This window comes from Sinocyclocheilus anshuiensis, unplaced genomic scaffold (genome assembly GCF_001515605.1).
Source record: "Sinocyclocheilus anshuiensis isolate Anshui unplaced genomic scaffold, SAMN03320099.WGS_v1.1 scaffold2013, whole genome shotgun sequence".
In the NCBI taxonomy this organism is placed as follows: Eukaryota; Metazoa; Chordata; class Actinopteri; order Cypriniformes; family Cyprinidae; genus Sinocyclocheilus; species Sinocyclocheilus anshuiensis.
The window spans coordinates 338,833-359,340 of record NW_015536629.1 but is presented as its reverse complement, the minus strand read 5'-3'; the positions used below and the strand labels follow the sequence as shown (position 1 = coordinate 359,340).

Below are 20,508 nucleotides of genomic sequence, written 5' to 3'. Positions count from 1 at the left end.
TCTTTGCCACATAATGAAAGTTCATAGATGGTAATCGGGGTTGTCAACCTCTAAAAAGGATGCAAAATCACTATAAAAGTGGTCCATATGACTTATATCGACAAGAGCAGCATGAACTTTGAGCAAAATATCTTATTTTGTGTTCTGCAGAAGAAAGAAACTATAAATGATTCTAGGGCTGTCACAATTCCTCGATTCAATTAGAGTCCTCGATTATACAAATTCCTCTATTGCATTTTGCCCGTGGCGATTAACCGGCAAAATACCGACAGTGGCACATTCCACAGACAAGAATCCATGAAAAGTATTAGCCTATTAGACCATTTTCTAAAGCTGTATAAAATATTAAAACCATTTAAAAATCATAATAAAGCATAGTGCTATTGTGAATTCACAAAGGCTGTGATTCAATTAAATGAATATACTGTATGCACTGCAGGTTCAATATGCGCTTTATTTATATGCGTGTAGGCTACGTGCATCTCAGAGCGGCTCACAGTAAATGCTGCTCCACACAAACAGTTATCATTTACATGCACGGACCATCTTAAACTCCATCTTTAAATATTCTGTGAGTCTGAGTTGCTTATAATGTTAATTTGGGAACGATGTGCATTATTCTATCAGATTTATAAGGTAAATCATATATAAACCTATGCCAACACAGGAGAATGCATCAACTTTCTAAATATGCTAACTGTTCATCGCAACTTCAAATTAAAAGTTTAAACCCTCGCTCCTGAGTTTGCATTTTTTGATTGTGACGAGTGGGGGCGGGGCCGAGAGCCGTGGGAACGGAATGAGGCCGGTGGAGTAATTGATAATGAGCTACACCTGCACCACTCACCGGTCCTGAGTCCCACGGAGGAGCTCCGGAAGGATAAAAGGAGGAGCTACGACAGTGAAAGACGAGAGAGGACCAGGCCTGGACTTTATTTTGTGTTTTGGTTCTGTTTGTGTGCGACAGTCGACCGTGAGGGGCTGTCGCGCTATTTTGTGTTTATTTTATTATTAAAGTTTTGTTTAAATGTTCGCCGGTTCCCGCCTCCTTCTTCCCGTGACTACGAACTGTGTTACATTGATGTTCACATGTTCTTGTTCAAAAATTGACAGTGGCTTTAGCATTTCTATTATAAAGAAGCGGCCAAATATTAACGATTAAGTGGACATTTTAATTAAATGTTGTTTAGTCAATATTAAACAAGGATTAGATCGCGCTGTAAAGTGTAAAAACAATCGTCAGGCCGTTGGCATCCTCTGCAGGCATTTGTTATAATACATAATGTTATGATTATATTGTTCTATTACATTTGACTATATATGTATTTAAGTCATTTTTAATGATTAATGTCTATTATCTGCTTAGGTCTATTTTTATTACCACAAAAAAAAATTATCCGATGACTCAGAATAATCGACCGATTACTTGATTACCAATATAATTGTTAGTGACAGCCCTAATTTTTATTCAAAGCATTTCTTTCATAATCCCTGATGTTTTGCCACTGAAATTGAAATATGAAGTTGTCAGTTTTAATTCAGTGTACACTGCCCTTCAAAAGTTTGGTTTAAGAAGAAATTATTTTATTCAGCAAGGATGAATTAAATTTAAAAAGTGAAGGAAAGATGTTTACATTGTTACAAAACACACACACACACACACACACACACACACACACACACACACAAACAATTACAAATAAATGCTGCAAGAGCAGTAGTGCACTTGTGGTTCAAAATAACTAGCTTCACAATTATTACACTTGGAAGTGTGTGTACATGTGTGTGTGTGTGTTTTTGGAAAGCACAGCTAAGGCAGTTTGCTCTTTACAGCTGAGCTATTTCAGGCAGAAGATTTAAATGGCATAATTCACATTATTTAAACAGAAAATACACACACACACACTTCATGCATCCAGGCGGTTTTTTGAAGCTCTGTCGTACAGCTGCTAAGTCCATTGGTAAGACAGCAGTGAGGTGACAGAGGCAATCCAGAGGCAAGAGGAGAATGCCAGCACAAGTGCTCCAGAGGAGCATTTTTATAAATGAATGCATTAATAATGTTGCCCAGCATTTCTATGAATGGTAATGTACTCTACTGAAAAAAAAACAAGTGGCCTGCAGAGAAGCTTTTAAGCACAGAGCAGACAGAGCATGGGCGAAGATAGCAGTGTATATTTAAAACAGAGAGGTCAAACCAAACCTCACTCTCTCATGTATCTATATAAACACACACATACACACAAACACTGGAGCATATTCATCAAACCATGCAGAAATTGTAAATGACTTGAGGGAAGAGAGACAGACTGCTCTGAATACACACAAGCTACAGCCATTTACATCCACAATACGCACTGCTCACATTCATGCACAGTACACAGAAAAGTCCAGTATTTCACATCCACAATCCTCAAACACATCATACATATATACATGAATCATCTTAAAACAGAAAATTATTGAGAAATGATCACAGACAGTGTATATATGTGTCCATGTAAAAGGGTGAATGGGATTAGTCTCCCCAGCAGCCCTTCCCCCAATCCCTTCTTTCTCTCGGCTCTCTCTTCCCTTATTCAGCTGTTCATCTGCGCCTGTGTGTCACTGTTAACTTCATCCATCCTATTCCTCCCACCTTGACCATCTTTTCCATCAAATAGGATTTTTGGGGGTTATGCAAAGCATGTTTGCTGGACTGGTAGCTTCTCAACTGAACTGCGTGAATCAAATTATAGACACTACACTTTCCCCAAAACCCTATGATTATGAGCCCTTCACCCACTTTTCCAAGTCCAGTTTCCTATTGTTTCATGACAGGCATCTATTGATGATACAGTGAATGACCAGTGTAAGCGCATCTCAAGAAGCTGTGCATTCAGCAACAAATATGAATTGATGAATGAAATAAGAAAAAAAGAGATTGCAGCAAAACAAAAGTTCAGACCAAAAACACTCAAAATGATACCCACATGCATTACACTGTGAAACCCAACATAATTAATTGGTCATTAGTTTATACACTATCGTTCAAAAGTTTGGGGTCTAAAATATATTTTAATGTTTTTGAAAGAAGTCTCTTATGCTCACCAAAGCTGCATTTTATTTGATAAAAATACAGTAAAAACAGTAATATTCAATTATAAAATATAACATTTTAAACAACTATTTTCTATTTTAATATATTTTGACAATTTATTCCTGTGATGGTGTGTCTTCAGTGTCACATGATCCTTCAGATCCTTCATATTCTAATATGATGATTTGATGCTCAAGAATAATTTTTTATTAACATATTATGGACCCTGCTCACAACCTTCACCTTTATCATTCTATCTCACCCTAGACATCCATTATCATCTGCTGCTCCACCCTGACCTCCATTCTGCCTCTCTGATCATTATTCAGCCACTTTAGACATATACTGTAGTCTTATCAGCCAGGAGGAACAACAGTTACTTGTGAGTATGATCTAATATTAATTCTAATACATGCATGTAAAAAATATATATACACAAACACAGGTGTTGCTATTGGAGAAAATGGCTCATGATGCAAAGGATTGTGCAATATCAAGAACAACACACAAACACTTACAGAGATTATGGTATTGATTGCTGTCATTTCCGGAGCTTTTGTCTTTATTAGACTGCTGTTAAATTGATGAGAATCAAAGCAATAATCGTTACCGGTTACACAAACGCACTTAAATACACACACTGGTACATAAGCTGGTGGCTCGAATTTGGAAAGCCCACAATGTCTGAAAGTATTAATATGGTAAATATAATAATTAATAAACATAATCCTCTTGTAATGATACACATGCAAGCATTTGACATTATGTTTATGATCCATCATCTCCTAATTACAGATTTAGTTAAAATTGCTTACAATACTGCCCAAGTATCGGTGTTCAGAGCCCACAGGATTAAACCCATACAGCTCAGTGTTCTCTTACTAAATGATGAGATCATTATTTTTTCTGATTGCAACATCATGCCTTTTTATTATGCATACAAAATGACGTAAACAGACATTGTTTAAATGATCCGTAAAAACTAAATGAGGAAATTTATGAACTGCACTGTATAATGGCTACTGACCTGAGAAGGCCATGAATTTTTCCACAGCAGGGCTGAGACAAAACAGAGAAAAAAAAAATGTTGCTGCAGTCAATCAACATGCTATAAAATCTTCATAAATGTGTTATATTTCTATATATTTTAGAATTTGGCAAGAATTTGGTTTCCACAAAAATATTAAGCAGCACATCAACATAGTAGAATGATTTCTGAAGGACCATGTGACACTGAAGACTAATCTAATCAATACAGCCTTGGTGAGCATAAGAGACTTTTCAAAAACATTACTGACCTAAAACCTTTGAACGAATTCAATATGTAATTCATTAGACTGATTCAAATCAATAATAAGAAGTGGCTAAAAAGAGTAATTAGTTTATGAATGAGACTGTGTTTGAGCACAGTAATTTTGCATGCAGCCAAAAAAGACGTGTTTCTTATCCTCTTTGTATTATTTTTCTTGAGCTACTCTTAAAATCTCATCACATTCAACTTAGACTGCAAACACACAAACTGGGTAATATATTTTTTCCTTTGTCGGGGAGCAGGGGCCCATTCTTCGTACATGGTTAACTCAGTTAGCTGGATTTGATTGTTGATGATTTGGCATGATCTTGGATTGGTTGGTTCTTCGAAGCTCATCCCGGAGTTGCTGTCATAGCAACAGGTCCATAAGCTTAAACCTGCTCGGGAGCAGGCTTATTTCATGTAAACAGGATTAGATTGCATCTTTGGTGGAACTGATATTTAAAATCTGTCCCAGCCACTGCTACTCTATTACAAGAGTACCCTACTAATCCGGGGACAATAATTTAAAATAATAATTAAAAAAATAATTTGAAAATAATATTATAATGTTGTGTAATCTATAATACTATAGACACAGCCAGTTTTACTCATTGAAAGATTTATTCGTGATAAAATAATTACTTTATAATTGTATTGGAGTCTTACACACATGCTGTACAGAGTCGTGCATTAATTTGAGTGCTGACAGATATTATGGGAGTGGCATGATGGAGCGCAGGAGATGCAGATAACTTGATCTTGACCCTTAAGAAACTTTAATTAATGCTGTCATACATAACAAATCTGCTTCGAAGATAAAATTACATGAATTGCTAATTACAACATTGAAATAAAAATGTAAAGCCTGTACAAATATTAGAAATCGTGAATATAAATAAATCGGAATCATGTAAAAAAATAATAATAATAAAAAATAAATTTAAAAAAATCCTTATAAAGGTCCAGAAATTTGTTAAGTTTGATGACAGCTATTATGGGAGTGGCTTGATGGAGCGCAGGAGATGCAGATAACTTGATCTTGACCCTTAAGAAACTTCAATTAATGCTGTCACATAAAAAATCTGTTCAAAAATAACATTACATGAATCGCTAATTACTACATTGAAATAAAAATGTAAAGCCTGTACAAATATTAGAAATCGTGAATATAAATAAATCGGAATCATGTAAAAAAATAATAATAATAAAAAATAAATTTAAAAAAATCCTTATAAAGGTCCAGAAATTTGTTAAGTTTTTTCGTCAGGTGTCTTTTTTAATTATATGATGTCATTACGTTGCTGTCTTGCCGCCAGCCAATCGCTGCATTGCTGATCGTGGTCTCGAGAATCGATACACCTGCCCTTTACGGGGAACATGAGAACGAGCAGTAATCTTAGACAACTTAATCCAGATATTTTAATCAGATCCGCAAATTCGTTTGAAGAACCAAATTAGCCAGAGATCAGTTATCATGATTAGAAGATCTGGCATCTTTCAAATCATCTCAGATGTATTAAGCGAGGTATGAAGAATGGGCCCCAGGACTGCTGCTGAATAGTGATGCAGGAAACAATGCTGTAAACACACACATAATTAATCAACACACAAAGGGAGTGAATTAACTCAGGGGTACTGTGAATATTACCTCAGCTCACCTCATTATCTCTATTTTTCATGCTCACTCTCTCTGCGCCTTATCACCCTTTTGCTATTTGGCCTTCCTATTCATTTCTTCATTCCAGCCTTTCTTGCTTTCTATACCTGCTATTAACATCTGTCTCAGTTGATCAGATCACAAGTGGTCAGCCGAAACAGATTTAATTTACACTTAAAATAACATGAATCTCAAATGTACCTCTGATGTACCTAACTAGCCAAGTATAAAACCTATGTTTCTGAGCAATAATTACGTTACGTGCTATGCTGGAGGTGGTACTAAAGCTTTAAACAGGGTTGTGTTCACTATGTCATGATGGAGTAAAGATTTAGTGAAGGTCCACAACCACGGCTTTGCTTTGGAGGCAAATTCAGCAAGACTGCACTATGTTTGACAATATATTCTGCCCCGCAGAAAAAAAAAAAATTCTCCGCTGGACCTTGTGCATAAATGTGGCCAAAAATGTGATATTCCAAACACATTGTTGGAAATATTTGCCCTTGCACTTCAACGCTAATATATACACATCTTGGCCCTAAAACATCTTTCACACAGATGTAAACAGTAGAGCTACACATGGCTGTTGCCTTTACCTCAAGCTGTAGTCACTGCTCTAAAACACACAGCACCCTTTATTGGTGACATCATCTTCTAGTAGGCACTGCAGGAAAGCCCCTCAACACAAAGCCATGAACGCTAACTGAGAGCTGCTGAAGTAGAACAGTAATATTTACAGATACTTTCCACCTTTGTACTTATTGCATAAAATAGCACCAACAAGTCAGGTCTCTGACTATTCTCTACCCTTTTGTGAGGTAAATGATATGGAGCGCATAAAATCCCAAATCCGTAGACTCCACAGATTTAACACTAAATAGCTCTATTGTACCTTCCTCTCAACCTCCATAACTGTGTCTTAAAGATGATTTTTGCACTAAAGCTTCTTATGCTAAAGTATGTCACTTTTGTTTGATATTCAGATTGCATAAATCCATTTTTATGCTGTTAAATGAAATTTAATTAATTTTGACCTGTTGGTTCTTCCTCTTGCAAAAAAAGTATTTGCCATCTCAGTATTTTGTCTTGTTTTCCCACAAAGAGTGAAAAATTTAAGGGGGTCTGAATACTTTCCGTACCCACTGTATATTAAATCATACACTGTAAAAATTATTGTTCAAAGTTGTAAAAAAAAAAAACCCAAAGCTTACTTGAGTATGTTTTAAAGAAAATACTATTTCAGTCTTTCGATTTCAAAAATGTTAAATTTAAAAAAGTAAATTAAAAAAATTTGTGTACATTTACTTGAGAAGCAAAATTACTTGGCTATTGTTTTCTGAAATACTTAAAAATATACATAAAACAAGAAACAATATCTGCCAGTGAGGTGAGACTTCATATGGCAGAACTAATTTTTTTCTTGTTTTAAGCATAAAGTCACTTCATTTGGAATTTTTTCTTGAGTCACATCTCAAGAATGTATCTTTATGTTTCACATCTCAAGTGAATGTATTGTCAATTGATATAGACTACATTTAAGATATAAAGATACTTCATTTGGGTATCTGTACTGAAAACAAGACAAAAATACTGAGTAAGAAAATAATTTTTGCAGTGAAAGAGGAAGAGAAAAGAAGAAACACATAATAGTACCATGAAGAGAGAAACAGCTTAGAATGAGTAAAGGAGAAATATTTTAGTCTCCATGGAAACGATGACTTGCCAAAGAGGGGATTTCTCCAAATCTGAGCTTTAAGCCTTTGATCAAGGTATGTGTGAGAATGTGTGTCTGTGTGTGCATTTGAGAGAGCGAGCGCAGCAGATATGTGTTCCTCCACTGACGAATCCCATACCTGCAGATGATTCCACAGTAAATGATAACCATGTCTGAATAAAAACTGAGATTAGACTCGAACAATGGAATTCCATTTCCATGGACACAATCATTCCCAAAGGCAAACAATGCAATTCCATTACAGTTTAGAGCGCATTAAACCATAGGAAAATTCAGTTGTTGGCCTGAAAAAAATATTTACAGGAATTGGCCTCTACGTTGCAATAAATCCTCTGGCAAATGTTTTCTTTTTCTCTCATTCCTCTTTACCTTACACAGTCTTACAGTATAAACACTCCGTCAGACAATATAAATCAGCAATGTTTGTAAGTAGGAGAAACTCCTACGTCTCACCTCATTTTCTATTTTTAAAGGCTGAGTTAAAGGTTGTTTGTCTGAGGGGCACTTGCCTTGTTTCCACTACTTCTGTCCATCTTTCCTTTCCCCTCATTATTCATGTCTTGCCTTAGGAAGAAACCAAGAAGAAAAAAAAGTGACAACATAAGGGGAAACATTATAAATACATCAAGCTATTTAAAACTAAAGAGAGATTTAAGAATCAAGGACAGAGGGGATCGAAATGAAAGAGAAGGCCAAGGAGGAAGAGCTGCAGAGCAGACGCAAAGTTGCTGGGTTAGCGTTAGCACGCTAGCATATGTGTCGCCGGCGGGCTTTTTCCTCGTCTGGAGCACATGGTGGCCCTGCGCTCTGATTGGCTCAGTCCTTGTGGCCATGGAAACCCAGCCATGGGTGAACGATACCCCCTCTGAACATGACTTGGGGAAAGACAGGAAACAAGGACATCTCTCTCTCACACACACATTCAGTCCAATACTTTCTGACCTGTGTTGGAGGATTCATGTTTCGTGTTGATGATGTAACCAAGGGGTCTGTCACTGCGCTCGTGGCAGGATCAGAGTTAGAGGTGAACGGAAAGGAGAAACAGATCACATGGAAATAAAAAAATAGAAAGTGCAAGAACAGCTTGTTTTTCTGACTTGTACTTTGTTGTTGATTTACTCTTGCTGTAAATTAAAAGAATAACTACCTCTATTGTCAAAGGAAGTGTTTAGCTAGAAGAGACAGCCCAAGTACATACTAAACCAGGGATCCTCAAATCTGTCCCATGAGATCCACTTTCCTGCAGAGTTTAGCTCAAAACCCTAATCAAACACACCTGAGCATGCTAATCAATGTCTTCAGGATCATTACAAAATCACAGGTCGGTGAGTTTGATCAGGGTTGGAGCTAAACTCTGCAGTGCATTGGCCCTCCAGGGCAAGATTTGAGGAACCCTGTACTAAACAATACAATACTTTTCTTTTAGACATGTTTTTGATTTTTTTTTATTCTTTAACATGTTGTCATAATCATCCACTCAGTCAGATGTTAATTCAGTAACTGATAGATTTAATAAGTAATTTGTTAATGATCTGATTTAAATCAATGACTGTCTGAGACGTTTTGTCTGATTCAACAACAGGATCAAAACAAGGGAGTCATTTATTCATGAATCAGACTACATTGGTCATGTCGGCCTTTTTTTGTTGGCTTACAGCCAGCAAAGACAACCCAACAAAAAGACATTTATTGTCTATTTACTGTGTTTGTCAGAGCATAAGAGTAAGGATTTTTCTACTGGCCCAGTAAGACCAGTAATTCAGATTTATACTTGCCCTGCTATTTTTCCACTGGCCTCAACATAAAGAAATAAACATATTTATCAGTTTTAATGTAAAATTTTAGATTAGCATTTATCATTTTAAACTTACACGTTTATTAGTTTTATATTAACATTTATTATTTACCTAATATTTTGTATTATAATTTATTATTAAAAACAAAAAAACTGGGGAGGGCCATCTTTCCTATCACATTCAATTCAGATGGAAAACTCACAAAAAAAATATATATATATTTTGCCATAGTACTATACATTGTGCAGCACTGCAAACACTGCAAAAACTGTTTAAGTAAAGGCAGGGTTGCAGATACTGGGGAAACAATGGGATATCATCAAATTGTCACTATGGGCCTGTTTACAACTGGTCACTTCATGCGTTTTCTCTGATCGGATAGCTATCCAATCGTGAAAAGACCTTGTGTACACTGTAAATGCCCTCTGAATGCTTTTGAGTCGGATTTAAATCCGATCACTCAAACCACTTCAGGAGGTGGTCTGGGACACATTCCAAATGAAATTGGACAAGTGTAAATGCATCTGGTTGTTGAAACCACATATGTAAATTTTACTCCTCCCAAAAATTTATATGAGACAGCTTTATAGGCCATATGACATGTTATAGTCAGATATGACAGCGTTAATGCAACACACATTGCCACAGATGAGTAGTGGGTATCTATTCAGCAAGCCTACATGCAAACTGCCGCAAATTAAACAAAGTAAGTTGCAGATGCTCAACATATAATCATTTTCATTAAAAGTAGTGAGACTAAATTATCTCACGAGTACTGATGCCGCACTCTCTCCTATTCTCTTTGATCTTAAAAATGAACTGATGATGAATAAAATGCAGTGCATATCTGTTGATTTCATTGACGTGAACTCAGTTAAATTTTCATATTGAAGATCGGAATTATATCCGTTTTGCAGAGACACATTTATGTGGCCCAGTGTAAGTGGAACCATTTTAACAAATCAGATAGATATCCAATCACAAAAAAAAAAACACATTAAGTGACCAGGTGTAAACAGGCCCTAACTATCAGTATTGCAAAATGTCCTGCTTGGTATGCCTCCAACTGGGCATAAGATCTCTGCCTCTGCTCTACACTCCCAAGCAAGAGAGTCAGAGAGGAAGAAATGGAGACCAGAGTCTGCAACCTAATAGATTTCCTTAGTATTTCTTACCGTTTTCCTCTGTCTGTCTCTGACAGGACCCAGACCTGAATGGGTCAACAGAGCCCATGTACTTGTCTGACACAGGTTATGTGTCACCAGAGACTTGTGCATGAGAAAGAGACAGTTTTGAAAAAGATGATGTTGGGCAGGCCATGGGAGGGAAAGCTGTAAATCAGGATTACTTTTGTGTGTGTGTGTGTGTGTGTGTGTGTTTGTGTGTTTTATGTGGCCTCTGTTGTCTCGGTGTGTCCTGTCTTTGCAGTCATCTCTCGCTGTCACAAAGCATTAATACTGACTGCAGATTTACTCACTCAGCCACAGAAGCTGAGAATGCACACTCACGTGTGTGTCTGTGTGTGTTTGGATGGAAAGAAAGAAAGAAATATTCAGATGATAGATAGATAGATAGATAGATAGATAGATAGATAGATAGATAGAAAGAAAGAAATAGTCAGATGATAGAAAGAAAGAAACAAATAGTCAGATAGATAGATAGATAGATAGATAGATAGATAGATAGATATAAAGAAATAGTCAGATGATAGAAAGAAAGAAAGAGAAAGAAATATTCAGATGATAGATAGATAGATAGATAGATAGATAGGTAGATAGATATATAAAAATATTAGATCAAATATAGATAAAATCTATCTATCTTTTTATACACATACTTTCCTCTGTCTGTCTCTGACAGGACCCAGACCTGAATGGGTCAACAGAGCCCATGTACTTGTCTGACACAGGTTATGTGTCACCAGAGACTTGTGCATGAGAAAGAGACAGTTTTGAAAAAGATGATGTTGGGCAGGCCATGGGAGGGAAAGCTGTAAATCAGGATTACTTTTGTGTGTGTGTGTGTGTGTGTTTGTGTGTTTTATGTGGCCTCTGTTGTCTCGGTGTGTCCTGTCTTTGCAGTCATCTCTCGCTGTCACAAAGCATTAATACTGACTGCAGATTTACTCACTCAGCCACAGAAGCTGAGAATGCACACTCACATGTGTGTCTGTGTGTGTTTGGATGGCAAAGGTTCACTTCGGCACTGAGCTGTGTGGAAGAAAAGAATCACATGAGACTCCTTCCCACTGGGAATGTCACTGAGGATCTATAACTACACACACACACACACACACATAAAAAACATGTTGCGTCTATGGTTAAGGTTATTATAAGAATTATGGAGTCATTATGAATCATCATGAAGATAAGGACAGCACTCCTTTGTAGAAAACACATGAGTACAAACACAAAAACTCACATAATACATCATTACAGACTCTCTTTATACTGTGAGTATGGGTGAGGTTTTGCTTAGACTGTGGTTGCCAAATGTTAAAAATCTATTGTGCAATGTTTGCCACCATTCATACCATTCATTTGAATGTCCATATGGATAACAGATTGACAGACTTACTGAGAGGCTTCAGAGCCTCCCCACTTATCTGATGCTGCCTCGATCTGGGTGGTCAAAACTGGCCTTGACCAGCCGTAACGAAGCAGTCTGTTTTGTCTCTTTATGCGTGTATGCGTGTGTGTGTGTATGTTCACATTAGAAAGCTGTACACAGGCCAGGTTCCTCAGATCAGGCTCCTGGACTTTAGAGTGCATGAGCGTATGTGTTATTGCATGCCAGGCAGAATGTGATCCTCATCGCTCTTTCACCCAGGCAAGCGCAATTTCCATCCTTTCTTTACTATTTTTCTTTCTGCTGTAAAGTCCAAGTGTCTACTGTGTGCATGCATTAATAAGTCACATAGAAACACTATTGTCTCACACACAGATCTGCATGATAGACTTGAAACAGTTTAACAGAAACCGATGAACAGAAAATAGGATAGGTGTGTGCATGAAAGTGGGTGTCTTGACATGCCATTGTGTCTGTATGCATATCACATACTATATAACATAATTATATAATTTATTTATATAATTACTCATTCATACTAGTTAGGTAAATTCTTTAAATGATAATATTATTATATTAATATAATTATAATTAATATATCAATGATAATCAAAAAAAAAAATATTTTTATAGATAGATAGATAGATAGATAGATAGATAGGTAGATAGATATATAAAAATATTAGATCAAATATAGATAAAATCTATCTATCTTTTTATACACATACAAAACGTAATAAAAATTTCTGACACATTAAAGCACCAGAAGTAAAAGAAACACCCAAATATTTTTAAATACATTATTTTTGGATATGATTTTTTTCTAAACTCACTGACACCTAACATGGCATTATTAAAGTTTACAAGCCCATCAGAGCTATAAATTAATCACTGGGCAATCAACTTGTCAAGCTTTTCATGATTATGTTTTTATCATTAAGATATAATATAAGAATATTTTCAAACAAGATGCATTTGAGAAATCACAACATAAGGCACCTACATCGCAACTTCGCAAAAGACAGAGAACGCAGAATGGAGGAGGAGTAGGCAATCTTTGAGTGAATGTATGATTAACAAAATGAAAAAGTATCTACAGCTTACATTGGACTACTTCAGTATCACTCTCGAGCTTATAGACATCATGGTAAAAATACCTGGACTGTTCTGGGAATGTTTTTGATGGTTTTGATTGGGTTGTAATTTTCTTGACTGTCTATCTGCCTGATATGAATTTTTAAATTTGACTAATAGTTGCACTAAATCCTATTAACCATTGTTTTTAAAATATTACAGTACAGAAAATATTAAACAAATGCTAGAAAATGGTAGTAAAAACATACAAGAGGTATTTTGTGCCTTTACGCACGATCTCACCTCTGCTAATGAAATACTTCATGCTCTAATATCAGCTAATTGCTTTAATCAGATGTTTTGGTGCAAAACTGTGACAAATACCTGCAAGGCTTGTTGCTGTGGAGCAGTGAGCCGAACAGCACTACAGTACAGTGTACATTTAACTGGAAAGCATGGTGTCCGCTTAGCAGACATTAAACAGACACTGAATAAACACGAACACCATGAAAGCAATGAAAAAATACATTTAATTGCCATTCCACGATTGCAAGAACAATCCTCTCTAAAACAAAGATGATTTTATGAACATTATTTGATCCCAGAGTACAATCTGACAATAGTGAGGGAGGAACTTTCCTGGAGTTGTTCCTTCTTTATTGAGGGTGACTTTAACAAGTATCTCCTGCTTTCAATCATAACTTTTTTTTTTAGCGTTTTTGATGATATCCATTATAGAAATAATAAGAAACAGAAAGAAAGAAGAAGAGAAAGGAAGAGAAAAACATATATTATTGTCTTATTAACTACTTAGTAGAAGAGTTGAACTACTTTAAGGTTAGTGATCAATACATAAAACATGAATGCTACGCAAGAAACACGTCCAATATCTTCAGGAGTCTACGCTTTAGTTCACAACGAAACCAAAGAGCATCTTTACTAAAATCTAACCTAAATCCTCTATTTCAGCTTTGCTTTGTTAAGACCGAGCAAAAGCAATGCAAGCAGAAAATGTCAAGTCTGTAATGACATTTTGTTTCTGTCAGCAAAAAAACGCTGAACCAAACGCGCGGTTAAGTGTCATTACTTGCGCTCCTGAGCGCGATAACGTTATACAGTTGTTCCCACACTATCAATGTGCTGCTTTTTACACAAATGTACATGTAACTGTCCTTCATTTAAGTATTAAGTATGATTGATATTTAGCATAATAACCTCGCCAAAATATGGTAACGCGCTCCAGTTCTGTCATTCACGCGCACGTGCCTTTCTCCACACAAAATATATTGTTAGTAAAACACAAATATGACTCTTACCGCTCTGCGAGTCTGTGATGGTTGTTTTAAGGAGAAGGATGCCTGGTCAAACGACGGAAGGTCCTAGAATTTTAATCGCTGCCCAGGTCCTCCGTTGTCGGACTCGCTTCCGCCTCTGGTCTTGTCACCGTTAAAGACTTCACGAGACCTCAGAGCGTGACTGAAACTGTCCAATTTTAACATACTTCTCGGTAACAAACGCTGTTTTATCATGTACTGCGAGTGCTGTTAATGTTTGCTTACAGTCTGCCGTTCTGTTCATAAATTGGAGCTGGATAAATTCAGTCATTACGAAGAAATCACTGCCGATACACACTCCCCGCTGAATTCGTTTTCGGCGCGTCTTGCGCGAGCTCGTCTCTTGCCCGTATTTACCTGGAGAAATATTCTCTCGCGCTTGCAGTGTCATTTTCAATCGCGCGCCTAAAGTCACCCATTGCAGTGAACACGTGTGAACTAGACATTCTACTGTCAACAATAAATGGCTACGATTTCAAGCTGTGTCCGCGCCTCGTCTCCGTCCTCGTGGGGAGGTTGGGAAACAATGACTGCTTCCACGGCTCACCCAAGCGACTTTTTTGGTTGTTTATCATGGGGAAAGGCGAAAGTGCACGACATTGTCTGCGGGATGTTACGGCGTATTAACACTGAAGGGGAAGCCTGACGGATGGCTGCACACTGACAAGAAAAATTTCTGACGTTCACAAAAGGCGAAGGATGATTGACTTGCGCGCGCTCTCATGCATGATTTTCTTTGGCCATGAAAAGCCATTGGTCTAACTTACTGTTCAGCTATTTTGTTTTATAAATATTTCGATATCTTAAAATTTACTTAGATATAAAATGGATATGTCAAGAAATTGACAGTTTTAACAATGGCCTATTTTTAAGAATCTCAGTTGTGAAATATAAGAGAAAAAGCAAAACGTGGGACATTGGATTGGTTTTTCACTTTTAAACAGAAAAAAAACACCTCAATTTTGTTTTTATGATTGCTTCCTACACTCATTTATTAGAGAACTTATTGCTTATTAAAGCTGAAGTCTTATTCACATCGCCCCTTCAACTTAATTAAGCAAGACTGCCCAGCCCTATACCCTCATCCAAAATTTGAGTTGATTGTTCTTACCCTGAAACCGTCTGAACGAGCCATTGTAACCTCTCCATCTGCTTTCAACTCTGACATGCAGGCACTCTGACAGGAACTTTGACAGGCTGACTGGTTCAGGTGCACAGGCTGACATCTTATACACACAGTGACATTGGAAATGGGGTTTCCTCCTAACCAGAGGCATCTCTCTCTCTCTCCCTCTGTTTTCTTAGTGTTCTGTCTCCCTAAGAAAAGGGAGAAAGAGAAACACTCTTTCTTAGTGTTCTGTCCCCCCCCCCTCACTTGTCAAATGATGGCATGGCTTAGGTTGGTTAGAGTCCAGGAGCATGAAATAATTATGTTGCTAGGATGGCATGGATCCTATCAAACTGTTCCCATATTGTGACTGGGGGGTAGGGTGAAATCAGGCTCCCAAAGTTTTTGTACTCTGGGTGGTTTTGTTGTAGAGCAGGGTTTTCGGCATATGGTGCTCAAAAACAGCCTGAAGTGGCACAAAGTGCTAGCTCCAATACTTCTGTTTGTCAAATCATCTTGTGGTGTCTGCCAGAAAATCCCTGGTGTCCTCTCACTCCAGCTTGTAGAAAAGGAGAAGAGTCGTTGGTAGAGAGGTAACACTGAGCTGTCAGATCAAGATGGTGACAATGTCACATCAAGTCAGTCAATTTCATTGAACAAATGATCGGACAGCCACAACTCATTAGAATAAACTTTTTTCCATTGTGAATGCAAAATGCCAGAGTTAAGATCTAAAACTTTTTTCATACACATTATGACAAAATTTAATTGAATATCATGATATTGTAGTCATCATAACCAATATTTTAACAGTATCACATTTTCTTTTAATTCCTCTAAAACATAGACCTGTTGCTAGCAATTCCTTTCCACTGTGTTTAGGATCAACTTTCCTAGGGGCGGATTGAGTGATTTGGGGGCCCCAGGCAAAATATAGAAATGGGGCCCTATATATTTGCACACATTTACATAGATCAACCTTGAGGTTCCTTTTTTGTTGTAATGCTTGCTGCTGCAGAATGGTGCCCCACAGTTGTGTCCAATGTTTCTAGATTTTTCATGTAGGCCTACATTTTATAATAGCTTTCTTTCATGTTATAGACCATGAAATAGCAATTGATTTACAGTTGAGATATGTTTATACAAAAAACAAAATAAATTATAAAATAATAAACCTCACAATTGAGCCTTTAAACCATTTTTTAAGAAAAGAGATGAGTCAGAAGTATAAATCATCATATTAATTTAAAACGGGGTTATGTGGGTGGATCTTCGCATTGGTCTGAACAAAAACTGCAGACTGGATAATTGAAAATGCATATTCATTCTCTGCCAGCAGGAGGCGCATTTGGAACGTCAGAAATATAACCGTTTCCCGGTAACAGCAGAACACAAAGCAGCTCTCCGCTCATAAACGCTACTTTATCAGATAAAATGAAAATGCCATCGAAACTTTTCTGAAGACAGTCGGTTCCCTTCAGAGATTCATTCATATAAAAACTTGAATTAGTGAGAATGAGAAAAGTGTAAAAAATATAGCCTCTATTGACTAGGAAAGTCCACTGATGAGTTACCAGCGTAAGCCTGTGCCAGCTAGGGCTCTCCAAAGGCTGTCTAATTCTAAACTTTAAAATACATTTATTTTTATTTTAACTACAAATTTAAATGAAACTGAAAAAATAATGAAAAGGAAATGATACATTTACACACCAATGATTATATCAACCAAAAAAGTATTTTTTAACTATTAGGTTCTTTTCATAAACGAGTAAGCGGCAGTTAAAACAATAAATATAGCCTAGGATAATATGCACTGTTGCTCAATATTTAATTACAGCTTCAGATGCATCAGATGATATTTTAATTTGCTACAAGGATACAGAAGAAGCACGTTCAACGCGGACATGCAGATGGCTGTCGTGGTTATAAACACCGTAAACGGCAACCATTCGTGTGTCCGCGTTTAATGCTCATCTCATATATGAAAAGCATTTTAGGGGGCCCTTGGCTTTCGCCTACCTTTGCCTAATGGGTAAGTCTACCTCTGAACTTTCCCTTTCCCCATGACTTCCGTTAAACATTAGTGTCTCTTTGAGTGTTACTGGCTAAGAAAAGCTCGTCTGACTTCCCATTCTATTGATGCTTCAAGAGGCTTTCAGTTGTTTTTTTTTTTGACAAATAAGAAAACTTAAGCTTAGCTCTCAATTTCCCGAGATTTATCTAGCCTAGTATTTTCAGGATCAAGAAGACTCTATCCACTCTTCCTCTCGTTCTACTGTAGAAGGTACAATTCTATAGCTTAATCTCTTTCTTTATTTCTTTTCGACCCTGATTCATAATTCCTCTCCCTGTGCTGCTGCCTTGGTGTGGCATGCCAGTCTCATGTCTGTGTTTATGTCATTGTACTGACTGCATGGTTATATCCATAAAAGCATATACTAATCTTACTATTATTGTAATACATTATATATTCTGCATTTTCTGCAATTTCTAGTATGATGAGTAAAGTAAAAGTAAAATCATTCATTATTTTATTGGATTGCCAAGAGTTTAAAAAATATACCAATTTTATACCATTTTATACAAAACATTTAACAAAAAGTTACAATTTTATACAAAAAATATACATATTTTATACAAAATCTGGATTAAAAAAAATACAAAATAACCAACTTTTTTGTGTTATTGAGATGATGAATTAAACATGCAACATAATGTGGTTTCATGAGTACAGCGAGCTACTATTTGAAGTGTTTATTGCTGCATGCAGTATACAGTGCAGCATGCAGTAAACAATATGTTGCATTATAAATAAAGTCCATGTGTTGTTTATGTCTCTTATATTACTGTGAGAAACGCTGCCCTCATGTGGTGGTGGTGGGGGGTATTTTTGTGGGCCAAAACATGGAAACCAGTTGAAATAAAGCCTGTGGTTAACACAAGCTCAAGATATTTTCGTGTTTTATTCTACAACATAAATCAGAATCAGAATCAGAATGAGCTTTATTGCCAGGTATGTTTACACATACGAGGAATTTGTTTTCGTGACAGAAGCTCCACAGTGCAACAGAATGACTGTGACAGGACAAAAACACAGATTAAAAAAAAATAGAACAAGTAAATAGGGAATAAATACATCAGTAATACCAACTTGTGATTTTTTTTTAAAGCTTTTACTTGTTTTGAAAAAGGTGGTTGCTAACTGGGACAAACAGGAAAACTCAACTACTCACTTGCTTTTTACATCCTCATTGTGTTATAAATCACATTCTTGCAAACTGTTCTAACTCAAAATTATAGCTATTTTATTCTTTTAAATAAAGACTACAAGTTGTTGGAAGCTTAATGGTGGTAATAATGGTGTAGTATGTTTATAGCCTACATTTAGATTTTTACTTCTGGCAATTTATTTAGGTTTCAAAATTTTGTTCAATTATGAGGATTATCATGTTGAACAAAATGTATCAAAATCATAAACTTTTGTTAGTCACAAAGCTTATTTTCCCACATAATGCTGCGTTTTTCCAATACAATAAAACTAAATGGAAACCAGGGGTTGTCGATCTCCAAAATGGCAAAAAGCAAATAAAAGTACAGTAATCGTAGCTCATCACTGCACTTATACAGGTCATATAATCATACAGGTTTGGAACAAGATCATGTTGAGTAAACAATAACAGAATTAAAATGTTTGGGTTAAGTATTCTTTTAAGAAGATACCATGAAATTATCTAATACCTACAAATATTCATTCATGAACATTTGAACCAAAGCCTCGTATAGCACTTGACAGAAACAAAACCAGATGGACAACAACATGCTCAAAAGCCTATAAAGTACCTAAGCCATACTCAAGTAAAAGTACAGATATCTTACCAGAAAATGACTTTGGTAGAAGTTGAAGTCACCGTTTAGAATATTACTTGAATAAAAGTTATGTGATATGTGATATTTATTGTACTTAAGTACGAAAAGTATTTTTTAAATCTTAAACGTACTTAAGTATTGAAAGTAAAAGAACAAGTAAATGCAAAATGGAAAAGAAGCAAATAAATAAATGTTCATATACACAACTTGAGTAGCAAGATTGTGTTCAGTTTTAACTCTTTCTTCCATTTTGTATTTTTGGGTAAGTGTATCTCAGAGGGGACATGGATGCATTTAAACTGCAGTTACAGATGCATGAATGGCCTAATGTAAAAGGGCCTAATGTTTTGTTTTTAACAAAACGTTGAATACTGATATTTGAAATAATTTAAAACATGAAAAAAATAGTCGAAATGTGAAATTAAAACCGCCAGTAGGTGACAGCAAGTGACTGTTAATCAGTGAGTCAATGAGATTCAACCGATTCATTCAGAAACAAAGCATTTGACTGATTGCAGCAATATAATATATAAATAAAATGTATAAATACAAATATTTCAATTATGCAAACATAATTCAATTCCACTAAGCAGCTCTAAAAAGAAATGGAGTGTCTAATTGGCAAACAGACCAATTTGTTGGCAGAGGCTATTTACATTAATTCCGCCCACCAATGCCTGGCTGTGATTAACAGCACTGCAAAATACACTCGCGTTTCTGAAGTATCGTGGCGCAGCAAGTAAAACGTGAGCTGTTTGCTTTTGACGCAGTCGACCCAAGTTCGATCCTGGCTTTTGTCAAACTCATGCTTCTCCTTTTCCCATCACATACCAGATCAGAAAGAAATTTATTTTCAATAAAAATTAAGTAAATATTTGAAAAGTGGAAATAAAACGCCTCAATAATACAGTGTTGGTTATGCTTTAGGTAGGTTTTTGTCCCAATAAAGTGGCATTCATCTAGTACAATTTATATATATATGATAATTTACACTCA

General features: G+C 36.2%; 1 protein-coding gene across 2 annotated transcripts in view; it reads right to left on the bottom strand.

The window, feature by feature from the left end:
* Positions 1-15,187, bottom strand: part of LOC107653474 (gap junction gamma-1 protein-like) — a 34,884-nt gene extending 19,697 nt beyond the window's left edge. The window contains exon 1 of one of the 2 annotated variants that reach the window (XM_016440196.1): positions 14,520-15,187. The gene's annotated coding sequence lies outside the window, so the exon portion shown is untranslated. Of the gene's footprint in view, positions 1-4,106; positions 4,139-14,519 lie in introns of those variants that run through there. The other variant, XM_016440211.1, reaches the window with a different exon arrangement.
* Between the last annotated feature and the right edge of the window lie 5,321 nt (positions 15,188-20,508).